Raw genomic sequence first — 16,304 nt, forward strand, 5'->3', positions numbered from 1 at the left:
TGAGATTGAAAATAAATGGAAGGAATAAAGTTCCAGGTCCTACCAGGTGAGACTGAAAGTAGATGGAAGGAAGAAACTGAAAATCCCCAGCTCAGTCCTCATCGGAGCAACAGCTCATGCAGTGGGACTTGGCAAGAGCTCCCCTAGCACGCAGCAAACAGGAGAGGATCCCTTCATGGTGAGTCTTGGTCTTCTCTCTGTACTTGTGACTCCTCAGCCAGAAAGACAGCTCTCATTAACTTCACCCGCCCCAGAGGCGATCATGTCAGTCTTTACCCAATATATTAAAATATTCGGACTCTTCTGAACCATGAGCCTGATCACTCCATCTCTACCATCTACCAGACCTCCAAGCTTTGTCGCATCTGAAAATGATGAAAACTGATGATTAACCACGCTTTCCAACTCGTTAATATAAATTATAATTAATGATTGTCCCAGTAGCGAACCATGAGGTATCTCCAAACTTACCTCCTGCTGTATTAAATTAACCTCCATCTCACCTTCATCACTAACCAAGCTACCTGTACTATTCCTCAGAACGTGCAAATTCTTATCATATCATATTCGCTACTGACACGAGTCTGATTCTAGTTGCGTTCTTTGATACTTATATCAATAACACTGATCTTTACCTCCAAAACTAACAGCTCTATATCTGCTGAAACACCTTGACCTCTTTCTACCTCTACAATTACACCTCACTGGAATATACCTACTTTATACAACACACCTGTACTCCTTTAAGGTAAGCAACCATCAATGGATTATGACCTCACCTGGTAATCACTCCCACCTCATCCCCTGCTCGTCCTGAATGCGATACTCAACACCACTTCCCACACCTTTTACGAGAAGGGGTGGAAACATACAAAGTCATGACGTTCGCACAAGCTGTCACATTTGTTCAAATGTTCGTGTTTGTTCAAATGCTCTGGATAACTTACATACAGCCTGGGGGAGGAGGAAACTGAGAGAGGTATGGGCTGCATCTTGGAGCACGCTATCTTTGGATCATTATATAAAGGTGGAAGGTAAACATATCAAGGGATCTCACAAGGTGTAGGCCATTGTGTGCCAATACTGTGGCTAAACTCCCTGCCCAATCAATATGTGATGTTTGGTAAACGTATTAATTTGATATTATGTGATGTGATCTTATGTAAATACGCACAGGCACATTGCACCAATTTTTATCTCACCTTGAACGTAGTTCTGGGGAGCTGATGGGATGGCATGTTGTGATTCGGTCAGTCCGTCCGTCCGTCCATCCGTCCACAAACACTTGCAACTTCTTCTCTGAAACTACATATACGATTTCGATGAAACTTGACCACAACCTTCATCACCCAGTATGTACCAAAGTTTGTTCATGGCATAAAAATAAATAAAGAAATAGATCGCGCCCAAAGTTGTCTGCGGGGGTGGCCCCGATAATATGTATTTGCTGTCTTCTCTGAAACTGTGCATACAATTCCGATGAAACTTGACCACAACCTTCAGCACCGATGAAGTACCAAAAATTGTTCACACCATTAAAAAAATCGTGGTCTGAGTAGGTGTATGGTGGGGGGGGTTGCCCCCCAAAATAGGTATGTGCTTTCTTCTCAGAAACTACACACACAATTCTGATGAAACTTGACCACAACCTTCATCACCCATGATGTACTAAAGTTTGTTCATTGCTCATGACATTAACAAAAAAAGTCGGAGTCGAAGGAGGCCTCAGGGGGTTTGCCCCCCAAAATATGTATGTTTTTTTTGAAACCACATAAACAATTTTGATGAATCTTGACCACAACCTTCATTACTTGTGATGTACCAAAGTTTGTTCATGCTATTGAAAAATATCAGATTAATAACAACAAAATTAATAACAACAACAAATATGAACAAAAGTTTTATGTTATCGTGAAAGAATCACAACGTTTGAACTTTTGTTGAAATTTTTACAATGAATCTCATTAAGTTATTCAGGTATTTATGAAGAATGTTTGGTGGGGAAAACGGGTTGAGCAAGCTTTATAAAGGTCATCAAGTTTCGTTTGTACGTAATCTGGAAAATCAGTTCCGTGACCTTTCCATCAAATGGTACCAGGAATGGTAAATTATTATTTAAAATAGAAGTTTATTTGATGCCATATGTAATGGTGTCTCAAATATGACGAAGAGTTCACAAGCTGCTTTGGTGCCAACCGTAACTTTCATTGACAAGAGTATATGAGTGCTTTATGGAACAGGAAAACAAGGACACATAATGTTCCAAGCAAAAGTAAATTGAACACATGGAACGTTACGTGTGTAACATACATTTGTTCCATGTGTTGCACACTTTTGTGCACAATAATGTGAACAATTTTTACAATCATTTGGAAAAAATGAAAAAAATTAATTGTCTGTTATCCTACAGTTTCAAATTTCAAAACATTAAGTTTCAAAATCAAATCTGATCTGTCCACGTGAACCAATTGGGATTGGTGGACTAATTTTCTTGACAACCACACTCACACAGTGGAATGTTTTCTCCTCATGTTTGGGCCATTTCCAATTACCACTGAGCGTTGTACACATAACAGACACTTAAACATTTTCCCCCATGAAAGCTCTTACTTCACCTGGATCGTGCTTCCCGGCATAGTCGACAGCATCCCAATCACCGACCACATGACATTCTGCCAATTCATCAATGCATGATGTCATACCGCACACAACACTCTGTGCCTTTTGGGGATGAGTTCTCATTTGTAATTTATTTTTGTAAAACTTTACATTACCCTTATGACAGCATCACATGCAATGTATTTTTGCTGATGCCTGGTACCTGTTGGACATCAGATCAGGGATTTCGTCTGTCAATGAAATCATCGATTTCAGTCTGGAAGAAATGGAGTATTGAGACATTTGGCATCAACTCAGTTGCCACATTGGCGAAGTCTGTGGAATTTTGCACCAAACACCACTACTGTGTGTGCAGTTCCCACATAAAATATACCGAATGGTATTTATTAATTCACAATCTAAGTGTTTAATAATATAGGCATTCAATAATTGCAGTCATGTTTAAATGTATAAATGAAATAAAATCTAAATGTATATTAAAATATACTCACTTCGTTTCCTTGAGACACCCTCTTGATGAGACAGTGTCAGACATCTTGGAAGTTTTACAGAACATGTGCTTCGTCATTCATCTGCTTGGTGACATCACCTTTCCAAAAACAACATAAATTTAAAAAGGTGGAATTTGCTGTGGGAGATATGGAGTACTGAGAATGAATCATTCTTTTGTTTTTGTTTTTTCATTCAAATTTATTTATTCGATCAGAGAAAGAATGGACATGTAACACACGTCACAAAAAAGTGCAACACAGGGAACACATTTTTGATGATATAGAACTTGGATATTGTCAAATTGTAAAAAAAAACAAAAAACTTTATGCTGAAAACATTCACCACGACCTAATAATTCGATTCTGCATTTAAGTTGAATATAACACAGATTTCACATAAATATGGACTTTTCTTGTATGACCATTCTGTAACAGAATTCTCTGAATATAACACACGTTACATGGCAAAATCAACCACAGAATCATATATGCCATTTAAAATGGTTATTTGATGTGTCAGTTTATCAGAAAAATATGCAATGAAAGTGACCCACACAACGTATCAAATATATCTCTCTTATTTCGGTTTTGAGTTAAGATAATAGGAGACAAAGTTGTCTCAGGATAGAAACATGCATAACATGTAATGGGCCAAAAGCACTTCGTGGAAGTCCAGATTGATCAATCAGCATCTCCTTAAGAATGCTTTGTAATTCATCGAAGATCATCTGTGAGTTGTTTTCTATTCTCAAATCAATTGTAAATGGTAGACAACAAGCATGCACTAACTTGTTGTTCTGCAGTAAAGAACAGAGATGGCAAGTCATGTATTTCTATATTGCGAGACATTTGGAGAATGTCTGATTGTTATCGGTATGTCGTTTTTCGAGTTATCAGCACTTATCGATGTACATGGGGATTTATTAAACTTCCTTTATCAGGACTAAGATGAACATTTTAATTCATTTTAAATTTAATTTGATACTTGAATTGTGATTGTCGTTGATGCCTTGTTTTGATGGTGTGGTGATATTTTTTCTTCATGAGGTTTTAGTGTGACATGTATATTTTACTGATTTTTCGCAATGTGTGTTACAACCAGCAGGTGTTGCACTTTGTCACCTTTTAACAGTCATATCTTTGCTCATGGAGGTGGCTGATGTACAACTTTTGCATCCATAAAAAACAAGTCATTCAGGTTGTAGTTCATGAAAATATTGTAAGATTTTGATGAATGAGAGTTTGAAAAAACATTATAAAATAAAATTCGACTGCCATTCGACTAAAAACTGCCATTCCTCATCCACCCAATCAGACACTGCTTCATAGAACTCTAAAAAGATTTGTTGAACATTTATCGACCTTTGGTAAACCCTAACAGCTGGCTTCATTTAATTAGTTTGTGTTTGTTTAAGTGGTTCCTCATTCAGTCTTTAATTAATGTCTCCAACACCTTCCCCACAACTGAAGTCTAACTAACAGGTTTATAATTTTTCAATTCTTCTCTGGATCCTTTCTGAAATAATGATGTTAGATAGTCTTTTCCCCTGATATATTTAAATAAAGCCAAGCTGTTATGTTTAATATTCTTAGCCATGTCCTTCTCATACTCTCTTTTGGCTTGCCGAGTTATTTTCTTCACTTACCTCTGTTTACACCGATAGTGATATAAATCTAACTCCAGTCCTGTTATTTTAAACTTAATAAATACCTTCTGCTTCTCCTTAATAGCGTTCCTTATCTAACTGCTCCACCACCCTGGTCTCTTTCTACTTCTAGTTTTACTCCTCATCGGAATGTACTTACTCTGCACTCTACACATTTGGTCCTTCAAGGTTTCCCATTTCTCTGATGCTGATTGTCCTGTTCTTCGAGTCTCACAATCCACATCACCAAATTCTCTCCACATACACTCAAAATTTGCCTTCCTGAAATCTAATAGCCTTACCCTACTATCCTGAACTCGAACCCTCAACAGAATCTTTGCACACACAATGTTATGGTCACTTGCTTCTAAATGCTCCCCAACCTCCACCTCCTCCTCCATATTGGGACCGTTACTCAAAAGGAAATCGAACACTGCACTCCCCCTCGTTGGCTTATCTACAAACTGGGTTAAAAAACAATCCTGGAATAAAACTAGGAAATCCTCATCCGCTCTTCCCTTTCCTTGTTCCTGGACCCAATCTATCCCTGGCAAGTTAAAATACCCCATAATCAATACTCTTCCCTTACCACATGCCCTTTTGAATTCTTCATGTACTTCTCCTTCCTCCTCTTCCTTCCCACCCTGAGCCCCAAAAAAGCATCCCACCAGTATCTTACTGTTTTTACAATCTCTAATCTCTACCCACAGAGAATCCTCAACATTTAATCCTTCCTTAATGTCACCTCTTTCTCTTGATGCAATGCTGTCATTTACCCAGATTGCTACTCCTCCTCCTATTCTCTCCATCCTATCACACTGATACACCTTGTAGCCTTCTAATCCTGTTCTCCAGTTACTCTCCTCCTTAAACCATGTCTCACTCACTGCAACTACATCGTACTCCTCATGATCGACTTTGGTTACAAGCTCTTCCATATTATTATTTAAACTTCTGGCATTGGAATAGAATACATCTAACTTTTCCCTTCCTGAAGTTCTATTTTCTTGCCTGACCTTACTCATCCCAATTACTTAATCTGTTCCTCCCTTTGTAGCTTCCCCACCCTCCGCTGACCTAAAAAATCCTGAATTCCTTCCTCAATTCCCACTGCAAACCTTGCTGCCCCCTTCCTATTTTATTTAATATACGGCCATCATTCCGGAAACACTCCCTTTGTCCCCGAAATGATTCCCACTGCTTCCTGAATGTAAAACCTTCCTCCCTACACCACTCTTCCAGCCATTGGTTGACATCTATTGCTCTGCTCATAATTTCTATATTGTTTCCTTATGTTGGGAGGATCCCAGAAAACATGACCTCACAACCCTTTGCTTTCAGCTGCTACCCAATATCCTGGATCTATTTTTCAAAACCTCTGAGCAAACATTCCTTCCATCATTCACACCTCAGTGTACCACAACCAACTTCTTCCTGCCGTGACCCGATACAATAACGTTTATCCTTCCTTCAATGTCCCTAACTCCCGCTCCTTCAAAACTACACAGAATCCTGTGTCTACAATGCTTCCTGCAGAATGAGGAATCTACATATTTAATCATCTCATCACTCACAGAAACTGTCTTCCATACCTTATGTCTACCAATTTATATTGCTACACCTCCACCACTGCCCGCACCCGCTGCACCTCCGCCACTGCCCGCACCCGCTGCACCTCCGCCACTGCCCACACCCGCTGCACCTCGACCACTGCCCGCACCCACTGCACCTCCACCACTGCCCACCCCTACCTGCCCCCATTGCACCATCACCACTTACCACCCACATTGCACCGTCACCACTTCCCACCCACGTTGCACCGTCACCAACGCCCACCTCCATTGCACAGTCACCACTGCCTGACCCCACTGCACCATCACCACTGCCCACCCCTGTTGCACCGTCACCACTGCCTGCCCCAAGTGCACCATCACCACTGCCCTCCCCTGTTCCACCATCACCACTGCCCTCGCCTGTTGCACCATCACCACTTCCAATATCCTCAGCAACCTCACTCCACAACTGTAACCTTCTAATATCTACAAATTTTTCACATTCTACTACTTGCTGAAAATTATCGATGAGTTCCTTCAACCTTGTAATAACTACCCTCAAGTGGATGATTTCCTCACACTTCCTACAACAACAAGAACACTCTGCTTCCCCCATTGTTGACGTGGGCCACATTGAGCAACTGTTACATTTTATTTATTCATCCTTTCTCCTTCGCTCTCTATTTATAACCTTATTCACCCTCATACTTCACGCTAAACTTATCACGAGGCCTCGCCCTGATTCTTTCAATAAACTAACTCAACTACCCGCTAAAGGCCCAGTCACACCTTGACGTTTTATGCCGATTTTTGAAAAATTTGTCTAAAACGCTGGCACACGTCGAATACCTTATGGGTAAGTTTTGGAAACATTGAGAGCACGCTAAAAAACACTGCCATACGTCGTTGTACGCTGGCTTTAAACGTTGTACTTTTCGGTTGTCCTCAAATGTTTGCATGCTTGAAATTTTACGACTTATGCCAGCGTATGACTCACAAGTTCCGCTACGCTGGCCATAAGTTGAAGGCACGTTACGCGATCGTTGACACACGTCGACACACGTTACTTGTAAGTTACTCATAAGTCGAAACACGTGGAGGTAATGATTAGCGTACCCGAAACTTAATTATAACCTATGAGTAACGTGTTGTAGGCACGTTACACGATCGTTGACACACGTCGAGGCACCTTATGCGATCGTTGACACACGTCGACACACATTACTTGTAAGTTACTGATAAGTCGAAACAAGTCGAGGTAATGCTTGGCGTACCCAAAACTTATTTCTAACCTATGAGTAACGTGCTTTGAACCTATGTGTAACGTACCTCCAACGCATATTGACGTATGTAGATGTATTTGATTGACGTGTTCCGGATGACCACAGAACTTACTGAACGTGTTTCTAATTCACAACAACCGTATAATGGCGTATTGGCAGCGTTAAAAAAAAACAAAACAACAACTTCCGATATTTCGTCACGTGCCGTTACGTCACGTCCGATTGCCTCTTCAGTTTGCTCGTCTTATTCTTAGTTACTCCTCTGTGAATATTTTCTGTTTGAGGATATTGTCACGTCGACGTCGAAACTTAAAAGCAAATGTCCGAATATATTTTAAAATTTGTGATAGACTGAAAAAAAAAAAAACACAACAGCAACAACAACAACAACAACAACTTCAGATATTTCGTCACGTGCCTTCACGGAGCCAAGGAGAAAAAAAGAAAATGTGCCTTGACGGAGAAAATAAGTTTCGGGTATGCTAAACATTACCTCGACGTGTTTCAACTTATGAGTAACTTTTTTTTTTTTTTTTTTTTTTTTTTTTTTTTGTATACCTTGGTCGAGGCTCGTATGAGAGCTAACACACAACTCACAGCAAGGAGGCATGAGACAAGAGGGGCGGGAGTGGAAGGGACAAAACATTGGGGAACAGACACAGGTGAACTGTGGAAGGGAGAGGGATGGGGATGGGACGGGGAACATGGCGAGGGGAAGATGGACATTAAAGGGACTTTCAGGAAGGAAAGCAGGAGAATTGAAGGAAGTAGGCTTGGGTGGATTAGCGGGGGTAGAAAAGATCGAGGATTTGGATGGGGGAAGATAAGAGGTGGTGGTGAACAGCTGTTTTGAAAGCGTGGAGGGAAGAATGGGAAAGAATAGAGTGAGGAAGTTTATTCCAAAGGCGGGAAAAAGAGGAATGAACGAGTGAAGATGAGCAGTGATTCGTGATTTTGGTAGTTTTACCAGAAGGGGTTGTTGGCGGACCTTGAGCGCCCTGTGGAAATGTGGTTGGGACAAATCACAGAGAGAGCAGGGGGGCAAGGCTGGAGAGGAGTCGGTAGAAGACAGAAAGACCACCGACCAACCTGCGGTGATTGAGTGAGAGGCCCAAAGACTCAGCTTCATTGCGGGAGATGCCAATGATCTTAAAAGCCCTGGTTTCGACAGCGTGAAGTCGAGAAAGGTGGGAGGCAGGAGCACCAGCCCAGAGGGGAGAGCAGTACTCCATCAGGCTACGGACAAAAGCTTTGTAAGTGGTCAGGAGCTCAAGAGGGCCGAGGAAGGACTTTGCACGACGGAGGATTCCCAGTCGGCGACTGGCTTTTGAGGCAAGGTTGGAAATGTGACTTTCCCAGGAAAGGTCATGGCAGATAGTGAGACCCAGAAGCTTGAAAGAAAAGACTTCTTCCAGAGGATTGTTGAGAAAGTGGATGGGGGGGTTTTGTAAACGGTCCTTTCGAAGAGACATAGTGAGAGTGTGAGATTTGTCTGGATTGAAAGACATGTTCCACGTGTTGGACCAGTTTGTGATTTTATCCAGATCTGCAGTGAGCGAAGAAGCTGCTGCTTGCCGGTCTGAGGGATGACAGATGGAACGGCAGAGGGTGGAGTCATCGGCAAAGAGAAATAGAGGATTTTCCAGAGAGTCCGAGAGATCATTGATGAAAACCAGAAAAAGAACAGGGCCCAGAACGCTACCTTGAGGAACTCCAGCCTGCACAGGAAGAGGGGATGAAAGAACTATTTACAAAGATGAAAGAACTTACAATTAACGTGTGTCGACGTGTGTCAACGATCGCATAACGTGCCTACAACTTATTCCCAGCGAAGCGGAACGTGTGAGCCATATGGCGAGAATGTCGTAAAATTTTCAGCATGCTTGAAATTTCATGACGGATTAGACGTAATACGACGTATGACAGCGTACTTCATCGTTTTTCAGCGTGCTCTTCACGTAAACCAAACTTACCCATAACGTATTCGACTTGTGCCAGCGTTTTAGACACATTTTTCATAGGTCGGCATACGCTGGCTAAATCGTCAAGGTGTGACTGCGATGTTGACACTTCCAATTCTCAGGCGGTTATGATTTGAATCGACGAGCGGCAGCTTTTTAACAGGCTACGCCACGTGATCGTCAGTGATACGCTGCCGCGCATTATGTATAAGTTAGACTATAGTTGGGCATAGGTTGTGAACGCCGACAAGGAATCAAGGAACACCTTACCCCATGCAGTCTTGAGATATCTCTGTGTGTCTGTGTGTCTGTCTGTCTGTGTCCGTCTGCGACCGCTGTTTCTCGACAACCACTGGTCCGATCTAATTGAAACTTGCCAGGAATTTTGCTGGGGACCTGAGGATGTTCCTTTTCAAGGTTTGATATTAATCGGACAAGCGGTTCCCAAGTTATGGCCATTTATTCCCCAACCAATGACAAGACACGGTGTTGGGACGTCACTATTGACGTCACAATGTGTTTTTTGAATTATTTTATTTTTGCACGATTGACGTCACAATTCTTCTTCTTCGTTTCATATGACGTCACAATTAACGCTGGGGACCTGAGTATGTGCTCGGTGCACCTAAAAGTCAAAATGCATATGCAGTTCACCATGCGTTCAACGCCTTGACGATTGACCATTTAATTTCGAAATGTTCCATATACTTGATCTCGGTGCAGGGGGAGAGAGGAGGGGGCGAGAGAGGAGGGCGGGAGAGGGGGGTGGTGAGAGGGGGGTGAGAGAGTGGGGGCGAGAGTGGGGGCGAGAGAGTGGGGGCGAGAGATTGGGGGCGAGAGAGTGGGGGCGAGAGAGTGGGGGCAAGAGAGTGGGGCGAAAGAGTGGGGCGAGAGAGTGAGGCGGAGAGAGTGAGGCGGAGAGAATGGGGGTGAGAGAGTGGGGCAGAGAGAGTGGGGAGGAGAGAGGAGGGGCGAGACTAGGGGTGAGAGAGAGAGGGGGAAGAGGGAGGGTGGAGAGAGAGGGGCGAGAGAGGGGGCGAGAGAGGGAGGCGAGAGAAGGGGGCGAGAGAGGGGGGCGAGAGAGGGGGGCGAGAGAGGGGGGCGAGAGAGGGGGCGAGAGAGGGGGCGAGAGAGGGGGCGAGAGAGGGGGCGAGAGAGGGGGCGATAGAGGGGGCGAGAGAGGGGGGCGAGAGAGGGGGCGAGAGAGGGGCGAGAGAGGAGGCGAGAGAGGGGGCGAGAGAGGGGGCGAGAGAGGGGCGAGAGAGGGGGGCGAGAGAGGGGGCGAGAGAGGGGGCGAGAGAGGGAGCGAGAGAGGGAGCGAGAGAGGGGGCGAGAGAGGGGGCGAGAGAGGGGGCGAGAGAGGGGCGAGAGAGGGGGCGAGAGAGGGGGCGAGAGAGGGGGCGAGAGAGGGGGCGAGAGAGGGGGCGAGAGAGGGGGCGAGAGAGGGGGCGAGAGAGGGGGGTGAGAGAGGAGGGGAGAGAGAGGGGGTGAGAGAGGGGAGGAGAGAGGGGGGGCGTCACAATTCTTCTTGTTCTTCATTTGATATGACGTCACAATTGACGCTGGGGACCTGAGTATGTTTCCCAGGTGTTTCCCAAGTTATGGCCATTTATGATACGGTTGGTCTGGTCTAATTGAAACAATGCCCCAATCCAGTCGTCGTTTACGAGAGTGAAGGAACGAAACTGCACGTACTGGCACTCACCTACGGGCCCGCACAAGTATATATTAATGTGAAGAGGTCATAAAATAAGATATCTCACATCGTGTTCAAGTGTATACGAAACTTCAATTTTAATAAAACTAGTGCATGCCCGTATGTGCGTGGCCATACGTGCATGGCCGTACGTGCAAAAAAAAAAAATAAATAAAAAAAAAACGTTCAAACCGCTTGCCAGAAATAACAAACACACAGGCCGTTCCTTTGCTCTCGCGTGCCCGTACGTGCAAAAAAACAAATTCAAACCGCGTGCCAGAAATAACAACCACACAGGCCGTTCCTTCGCTCTCACGTACCCATACGTGCGTGGCGGTACGTCCAAAAAAACAAACAAACAAAAAAAAACAAACTTTCAAACCGTGCCAGAATCAACAACCATACAGACCGTTTCTTCACTCTCGCGTGCCCATACATGCGTGGCCGTAAGTGCAAACAACTTTCAAACCGCGTACCAGAAACAACAACCACAGGTCGTTCCTTTGCTCTCGTGTGCCCGTATGTGCGTGGCCGTACGTGCAAAAAAAAAACAAAAACTTTCAAAAAACTACACAGGCCGTTCCTTCGCTCTCGTAAACGACGACTGGATTGGGGCATTGTGTTTATCTGTAAATGCGTATAAGAAATCGAGAAATTATTCGAACTAATGCGTGCCCGTCGGTGCGTGCCCATAGGTGCAGCTTCGTTCCTTCGCTCTCGTAAACGATGAATGGATTGGGGCATTGTTTCAATTAGATCGGACCAACTGTATCATAAATGGCCATAACTTGGGAAACACCTGGGAAACATACTCAGGTTCCCAGCGTCAATTGTGACGTCATATCAAACGAAGAATAAGAAGAATTGTGATGCCCCATCTCTCACCCCCCCTCTTGCCCCCTTTACCCCCCCCCTCACTCGCGCTTCTCTCTCTGTAAATGTATTCACAAATGTCTACCAAGCACAACAATTAATTCAAACCTTGGGAAAAAAACAGCTTTCAAGCCCTTGGGAAACAGCTCTTTCCCTTGGGAAAATTCAAACCTTGTGATTAATTAATAATTTGAACAATCAATTCAAACCTTGGGAAAAAACAGCTTTCAAACCTTGGTAAACACTTGGGAAACAGCTGAAACGGATGAAGAACGATATCAAACCTTGAAAAGGCACATACTCAGGTCCCCAGCGCAGATTGTGATGTCATAGCAAAAGAAGAAGAATTGTGATGTCAATCGTGCAAAAAAAAAAATTAAAAAAATGAAAAAAACATTTATTGTGACGTCATTCGTGATGTCATAGCAGCGTGTCTTGTCATTGCTTGACAGATAAATGGCTGTAACTGGGGAACCGCTCGTTCGATTAATATCAAACCTTGAAAAGGCACCTACTCAGGTCCCCAGCGTCTATTGTGACGTCATAGCAAATGAAGAAGAAGAATTGTAACGTCAATCGTGCAAAAATAAATAAATAAATAAACATTAATTGTGACGTCATTCGTGACATCAACTCGAAGAACGACATCAAACCTTGAAAAGGCACATACTCAGATCCCCAGCGTCAATTGTGACGTCATACCAAATGAAGAAGAAGAATTGTGACGTCAATCGTGCAAAAATAATAATAATAATTAATTGTGACATCATTCGTAATGTCATAGCACCGTGTCCTGTCATTGGTTGACAGACGTTATTGATCATTATTGATTGACAGACAATATATGTCGTTATTGTTTGAGACATTGGTCATTGTTTCACGTTATTATTTTTATTACTGCCAATTATTGTGCTATTATTGGCGTCTGGTGTTGGCGCAGTGGTTAAGGCAGCGGCTTGGGATCCAAAAGGTCCTGAGTTCAAGCCCCGTTGGGCCACTGAATTAATACACCAGGGGGTTGACTCAGCCTGTCATCCTTCCAAGGTTGGCGAAATGAGTACCAGTGTACAGGGCTGGTACACTGTTTCGCTGGTACACAGGGTAAAATAAGTTTCGGGTATGCTAAACATTACCTCGACGTGTTTCGACTTATGAGTAACTTACAATTAACGTGTGTCGACGTGTGTCAACGATCGCATAACGTGCCTACAACTTATTCCCAGCGAAGCGGAACGTGTGAGCCATACGGCGAGAATGTCATAAAATTTTCAGCATGCTTGAAATTTCATGACGGATTAGACGTAATACGACATATGACAGCGTACTTCATCGTTTTTCAGCGTGCTCTTCACGTAAACCAAACTTACCCATAACGTATTCGACTTGTGCCAGCGTTTTAGACACATTTTTCATAGGTCGGCATACGCTGGCTAAATCGTCAAGGTGTGACTGCGATGTTGACACTTCCAATTCTCAGGCGGTTATGATTTGAATCGACGAGCGGCAGCTTTTTAACAGGCTACGCCACGTGATCGTCAGTGATACGCTGCCGCGCATTATGTATAAGTTAGACTATAGTTGGGCATAGGTTGTGAACGCCGACAACACGCTCAGCATTCGTTGGTATAAGTTATCTATATGTGATTAAAACGTTCAGTGTACGTTACTAATACGTTATGCATACGTCCAACTCGTTATAAATACGTCCAAAACTTAAAAAAAACATCAAAATTTCAGCGTACGCCAACGTTTTACATACATTTTTATATGTTGCCATTGCTGGCTAAAACGTCAAGGTGTGACTGGGCCTTAAAACTGTTATGAACACAACATGAAAAAAATAAGTACAGTTCCACAGACCCTGACACAAATCTCGATAACAAAATACCCAAAACGCTTTAGGACTGGAAACTTAGCTTTGGAGGGCCTGAAAGGAGAGCTCGCCACCCAGTCATCCTCATGCGCCGATCCCTGAACAGGAAGTTCGGGAGTGATGTACAATCCGGATATAGCATGATATTTCAAAAATATGTTGGGCCAGATATGTCCAGGTTCATCCCCCACCACGTGGCGGAAGTGGGATATTGTTGTCACCTGGGTCGTCCGTCCGGCTGGCTGGGAGTCAACATTTATAGCTGTGAGTGCGATAACTCATAAACTGTTTGCCATATCGATTTGAAATTTGAGTCACACATATACCACCTGAAAAGGAAGAACCCTATTGATTTTGGGCGTGGCCGGATCCAAGATGGCTGACTGGAGCGGCCATCTTGAAAAATTTTTTTGTAATAAATGGAAAACCGCTTATCCGATTTCAATTATTTTTCAATGGCGGGGGATTCCCCATCTCTGCTGGTATATTTCAGTGTTGTCATATTCAATCATTTAAGTGTATGACATTGATTTTATCTCTTGCAAGCCATCCACAATTGAACAGGATCATAAAAATACATTTTGTTTGATGTATGTATGTATAAATAACTTTTGAATGTTTTTTACATGTACAATACTCAAGTTGTTATGAATAACAATCAAATTGTCCATAAAACGATAGTAATAAGCCATTGAGACAAAGTTCATGCTGTAAATTATATTCATTTCATCAGGTTACTGTCTTTAAATGACAGATATATTTTCAGACACTCAACACAACAGCCGAGAAAACATCATCAGGAACATTCTCTTTATTTTCTACCCTGTTAAAACACAGGGCCACAAAGCCAACATTTTTAGATGCAAACATTAGACATGACATTCTTTTGTGCATCAAATTAAAGAAGGCAAAACAATAAAAAAGGTAAACATTATAAGTTCCATGAAGCATGTATGTGGAAATGCATAATTAACAAGGACACTTGGTGGAGATCATACCTCCGCTCGGCTGATTAGTTTCCGTTTTTTATCCCACTGATAGGCTGGATCTGCACTCGGACTTAAACTAAAATTCAAGCAGCTTGTTCTTGCCACCTAACCAAATCATCCACCAAGTTTCATCCGAACTCGTCCACAATTTTTTGATATGTCCTGCTAAATGTAGTTTTAGCCCGATCACTCAATGGTGAAAAATCACTTTAAAAATTCTCTGATCTAGATCAAAATTCGGATCCTCACTAAAATGTACTCATTTTGCCCTTCTTACAGGCCGAAACTCTCCGCCAAATTTCGTCAAAATCCGTCCACAGCATTTTGAAATTTTTTGTTCACAAACAAACAAATTAACAAGAAGAAGATGTTGTGCAGAGCGTTGTGCAAACACTTGCAAAATCAAAAAAAACAAATCTGTCCTCGAAAATAATTGGTAGTTGAATTATATGACCAAATATAAAACTCTTCTTCAAATTTCAACTCAATGGGATGAAAATTGAAAATTTTAGAAATCTGGTATAGGTTGACCTTTTGGCCTATGTTGACCTCAAAAATAATTTGTGGTTGTATTCAGTGACCTGATCTGCAATTCTCTTCAAATTTCAAGTCAATGGGATGAAAATTGAGGATTTTAGAAATATCACCTGAGTTGATGACCTTGGGCCTGTGCTGATGTTTTGGTCTATGTGGCCTCAAAAATAATTTGCTGGTTAAATTAATTGAACTGAAATTTAAATCTTCAAATTCCAAGTCAATCGGATGAAAATTGAGGATTTTAGGAATCTCCCTACAGTTGTTGACCTATTCATTGTTGTTGACCTCAAAAATAATTGGCTAGTTGAATTCAGTGACCTGAAATATAAACCCTCTTCAAAAATGAGTCAATGGGATGAAAATTAAGGATTTTAGAAATCTCACCTAAGTTGTTGGTTCGGAGGAGATTGGGACCATACTCTGTGCAGAGCATTGGTGCTGCTTAAGTTGTTGACTTTGGGCCTATGTTGACCTTTTGGTCGATGTTGACCTCAAAATCAATTGTCTAGTTGAATTCAGTGACCCGAAATATAAATCCTCTTCAAATTTCAAGTCAATCGGATGAAAATTGGGGAATTTAGAAATGTCACTGAAGTTGTTGACCTTTGGCCCATGATGACCTTTTAACGTCAAAAACAACATTCTTCCTTATGACAAACTCTAGCATTTGCTGAAGTTTCGTGAAGATCGGTTTAAAATTGTGACCTGTAGGCGATAGTCAAACAGAATAACAAAATCGTCTGAGCAAATCTTCGATTTTGCAAGTAACAAACATGCAGAAAG

General features: G+C 42.5%; 1 protein-coding gene across 1 annotated transcript in view; it reads right to left on the reverse strand.

Moving 5' to 3' along the window:
• LOC147033683 (NACHT, LRR and PYD domains-containing protein 12-like) overlaps nt 1-4,024 on the reverse strand; it is a 195,316-nt gene extending 191,292 nt beyond the window's left edge. The window contains exons 1-4 of the mRNA XM_085851831.1: nt 3,111-4,024; nt 1,203-1,305; nt 780-845; nt 44-365 (exon numbers count right to left, since the gene is read on the reverse strand). The gene's annotated coding sequence lies outside the window, so the exon portion shown is untranslated. The remainder of the gene's footprint in view (nt 1-43; nt 366-779; nt 846-1,202; nt 1,306-3,110) is intronic.
• Between the last annotated feature and the right edge of the window lie 12,280 nt (nt 4,025-16,304).

Source organism: Eptatretus burgeri, chromosome 2 (genome assembly GCF_056783735.1).
Source record: "Eptatretus burgeri isolate ZD-2024b chromosome 2, Ebu_testis_v1, whole genome shotgun sequence".
Lineage (NCBI taxonomy): Eukaryota > Metazoa > Chordata > Myxini > Myxiniformes > Myxinidae > Eptatretus > Eptatretus burgeri.